The sequence below is a fragment of the Jaculus jaculus genome, chromosome 3, assembly GCF_020740685.1.
Source record: "Jaculus jaculus isolate mJacJac1 chromosome 3, mJacJac1.mat.Y.cur, whole genome shotgun sequence".
Lineage (NCBI taxonomy): Eukaryota > Metazoa > Chordata > Mammalia > Rodentia > Dipodidae > Jaculus > Jaculus jaculus.
In genome coordinates, this window is record NC_059104.1 from 161,174,423 (window position 1) to 161,179,643 (window position 5,221).

The following is a 5,221-nucleotide window of genomic DNA, read 5'->3' on the forward strand; positions in this document are numbered from 1 at the left end:
AAAGACAGAGCTTACAACACAACAATAAAAACAAACACAAATATTGAACACTAAAATAATCTCAGTTTCAGTAGTACTTAGGTAAATGTTAAGAAAGTGAGAGAGAAAGAAGGGAGAGAACGCTGGAAGGAGAGCACTCCTTGGTACATACAGGAAGGAATCAAAGTTGGCATACCATAGAGATGGTTGAAATACTGATGCTCACTACATCTGTTCACCAAATCAAAATATGAGATCAGCCTAGCTGTACATCAACATGTGAGTAGATAATGAAATTGTGCACATATACACAGTGTAGTTTCATTCAGAAATGAACAAAAGTGAAGCTGTTATGTTCATGAAAATGGATGGAACTGTAGCTCATCATGTTAAGGGCAGTATGCCAGACTTGGAAAGACAAATATTAAATATCACCTTTTTTATATTAAGAACCAAGATTTAAATAGATATACAGCCTGAAAGTAGAAGGGGGGCTATTTGAGGGGAAGTAAATGGCAGATGAGAGGAAGGTGGGGTGGTGGTGGGGGGGAGAAGATAATTAGAACAAAGATGAGACAAATATGTTTTTCCTCATGCAAATTCTAAATTAAAAAAATATTTTTTAATATATGAAAACAAAATCAGAAGTATTTGGGAGAGGAAGGAGACAAGAGGTAGGTTGGAGAGGGGCAAGAGAAATACGTGGGTGGTGAATCTGAGCAAATTACAATGACATCCAAGTGAAATAATGTCAAAATGAACCATAGTTCTGTATGTTAAGTAAAAATCATAGTGAAGGCTAGAGAGATGGCTTAGAAGCTGAGGCACTTGCCTGTGAAGCCTAAGAACTGATGTTTGAAAATTCAGCCCCACACAGCCAGATGCATGGTGACAGAAGCACACAATGTTGCATGCAGGCCACAAGGGGGCTTAAGAGCCTGGAGTTTGTTTGCAGGGGTTGAAAGTATGCCCATTGCCTCTCTCTGTCCCTCTTTCTCTCAAAAGTAAATAATAAGAAGAAAATGACAAGGAAAGAACACCTTTGACACCTTTAAAGCTTTCAAGTAATGGCAGTAACTCTAAATATGGGAAGAGCTTTACTTAATCCATTTTGTGTTTTAATCAAACTTAACAATCACAGAAGTCTGGACTTGAGTTCAGAAGGGGGGAAAGTCCAATACCAATCTGATGGCCTCTCATGCGTCCCTTCTCACTGCACCACCCTATAGTAGTAGACACCGTATGATAGAAGGCAGACAAGATAAAAAGGAAGTAGAGAAAGCAGAAAGCTCACTCCTGAGGCAAATATACGAATACATTCATGAGGGCGGGGCTCTCCTAACACGATAAGGGACAAACTCTTACTACTGTTCTACTGTGTAAGTTTGGAGGGGACAGAAGTTCAAACCACAGCAGGAAGTAGTAGGAAAGTGGGGGGAGGGAGGTTATTACCATGGGACATTTTTTTTGTGGTTTTTTGAGGTAGGGTCTCTCTCTGAGCTAGGCTGACCTGGAATGCACTATACAATATCAGGCTGGCCTCGAACTCATAGCAGTTAAGGCACTTGTCTGCAAACCAAAGGACCCAGGTTTGATTCCACAGGACCCACATAAGCCAGATGCATAAGGTGGTGCATGCATCTGAATTTCATTTTCAGCAGCCGGAGGCCCTTGTGTACCCATTCTCTCCTTCCCTCCCTCTATATCTCTCTCTCTCAAATAAATAAATAATATTTTAAAAAAATTGTTTGCAGCAGCTGAAAGCCCTGGCACACTCATTCTCTGTTTCTTTCTCTTTCTCTCAAATAAATACTAAAATATTGTAAAAAAAAAAGGAATTAAATATGCTAGTGAATTAAAAAAGAAAAAGAAAAAGAAAAACATTCCTTATTCCTTGTAACATGAAGTTGGAGGTGAGAAGTCATTGTCCATAGTCATCTGTGCATCTGATTATTTGTTCTTTTTCAGATTTTTGGTAACAGGGAGTGGTGGGATTGTGTGACTTTATTTCTAACCTAAGACATACCTACTGGAACTGGCACAACACTACAAACACATGCACGTGCCCACACACACGTGTGTGTGTTCATTATGCCATATAACCATTTAGTGGCAAGATATGCTTGGGTATTCCTTTGTTTATTGCTATGCAGACTAAACACTAGCCAGTTTATAATAGACAGTTCAGGATAATAATTGGATGTAGAAGCATTAAAAACTTAGTCACTAAATATCTCAGGTAAATACCTAAGCTATTTTTTGTCTAAAATATGAAGACTTGTTGAGGACAAAGTTAAAGCTTTAGAAATCCCATCTCTATTTCTCCTGTGGAAACATACAGAATCCAGAGCATTTTAAATTTCTACAGATATAGCAGATATAGCATTATAGGATTCCTTGGATCACACTGGACAGTTGATTCAGACAAATGCATCATACTTTGTATAAGGTGATCCCTGAACATGTCACTATAACAAACAAGCCAGTGAACCACAACTAATTACAATAGGTGCTGCCTCTGCAGTCCAGGTGATTACCATTTTCTTTTCTGAGAAATATACAAATATAGTATTTGTCCTTTATTTTTGGAGATGTCATCTAATGACTGGGACATATAACTAACCCAAAGAGGTGATTCTTTTGTACAGTTTGTCTTTGACCCATTGGTACCTTACTCGCTTGTCAGAACTGCACTACTCAGCTCTCTGTCACTGTGACAAAATGCCTGAGGAAAACAACTAAAGAGGAAGGATTTATCTTGGTTAAAGGTTTTAAAGGTTTCAGCTCATAGACAGTTTGCTTCATTGCTTTGAGTCTATGGTAAGGCAGAATATCAGAATGGCAGGCAAATGTTTAGGAGGAGTCGGCTCACCTGTGGCACCCAGAAAACAAAGCAAAACAAAACAAAAATAGAGAGAGGGATCAGGTATTATATTCGTGCGGGTAACCCATCCCCACCCTGTGACCTACTTCCTCTAATCTGGCTTACCTACTAATAGTTCAGTTAGCTATGGACTCATCAATAGATCAACTCATTGATGAAGTTAGAACCCTCACGATCCAGTTATCCACCAAAGCCTCACCTCTGAATACTGTTGCCTGAGGATCGACCATTCAGGACATGAAATCTGCATGGTACTTTTCGTATCCAGACCACACTGTCTTATTTGTATGATGCTGCTAATATCATAGACTAACATGATGATGTGCCTTCTGGATCTGTCCTGCCTATTCATTCCCTCACAAGGTGGATGCTTGCACCTCTGTGTTACAACCATGAAATTGAAGTCACCATCACATAGGTGCTTGCCTAAAGAAGGCAGCAATACTACTTGGTGGCAAGACCTAAGGCTGGCCATCTTTACCTCATGATAGATGACCAGCTCTGTCCTGCTAGTTGAGAGACTTTTTAGACCCTCAGATCTTTCCTCCATCAAAACAGTTAGTGGCGGTGGTTGTTCCGACCTTGTCCATCATCTCAGTGGCATTGTCAGCATAAAGCATGGAGGCACAGAGGTGCTGTGGCTTCTGAGCGATGAAGAGCAAGCAAGGGCTCCAGTGCCCTTCAGGGTAAAGCCATTATGCGATATTAAGGAGCGTCCCAATCATCCATCCATGGAGGTTAAATTGTTTCAAGGATATTTAGCTGCAAAATGTCTCTTCAGCCCATCTTCTTGGTCAACAACTAAATTGTGTTTCTGCCACTTGACCCAAACCTCCCTGTTTTCTGTTACTGTCTCACCTTCACTGCAAATTGTCTGTAGCCTGATTTTAAATCTCCAAATCAAATCTTCAGTTTATCGCTAGTTCAGGAGATTAAAAAGTCTACCTCCAGGCAGCAGTTAACAAGTAATTGTTTATTTAGCCATCATGTCAACACTGAAGTTCACAATCAATTCTGCAGAGGTTGACTTCAGAATTCACTTAAATACTGTTCGCCCTTTTCTTAGTGAATAACTGCTTGGTTGTTTCCGGAGTTTGATTAAGGTTACAGTAATAAATGTCTAATTCTTATTAAGTTGACACTGCACTTAAGAGTTGGACCTACAAGTGGGAGATTCTCACTTCATTCTCCTTATGCTAAACAGAGAGTTACAAGTATATTTTGGAAACATATGCTAGACACCATACATACATTTTATGAATTATATTGAGAATTTCTTTCATCATCCATACCTACTATATAAATTATATATGTACAGGTGATGAAGTATATATATACATACTTCATATATATATATGTATATATATATTTTATCACCTGTACATATATAATAATATGTAATATATAATAATATTATATATATATGTATATATATATGGGATTTGAATTTTTTCTGTCTTTACAGATAGAGTAGCAGAGCAAGCATTCAAGCCAAAGGAATTTGTAATTCTAAAGTGCCTATTCTTCATCCGTGTCTCTGTGAGTATATAGGCAACACTGTTTATTTTTCTTATAGAAAATTATACTTATTATTTATTTAGTACAAGTTAACATTCACTAACTACTTCTGAGGTACAAATATTATTATAGCCATGGAAGATAGAAAGACAATTTCTGGTACTTTAAGGGACAGGTTTTAGAAGGGAGAAAAGGGAGTGGGAAGACAGTTCAGTGGTTAAAGGCACTCTCTTTCAAACCAGACAGGCTGGGATTTGAATCATTGCACCCATGTAAAGTCATATGCATAATTGTACATGCATCTGGAGTTCATTTGCAGTGGCAGTATGCTCTAGTATAACCATTCTCTTCCTCCTCTCTCTCTTTCTCTGTAATAAAAGAAGGGAGAAACAAAATAGATAAATAAAAATTTAGAAGTGGCCTGGAGAGATGGCTTAGCACTTAAAGTGGTTGTCTTCAAAGCCAAAAAAACAGGTTCAATTCTTCAGGACCCACGGAATCCAGGTGCATAAGGTGATACATATTTACAGAGTTCATTTGCAGCAGCTGAAGGCCCTGACGTGCTCTTTCTCTCTCCCTCACTCCCTTCCTCTTCCTCTCTCTAATATATAAATATAATAATTAAGAAAAAATGATATGATAAATGTTACTATACAAATATCTGCAAGTTGGTTTCAAACATGAGAGTAAATTAGAAACTCCATGGAGTTGTTGAGTTACTTTTAGTAGCATATTGGACAAGTAATTTGTGGATATTGTTGTCATAATGATTCAATTATACTAAGCCACTGTGGAATATATCAGTCTCATAATTGCTCAAGCAGGTAAGCAAGGAAAGCA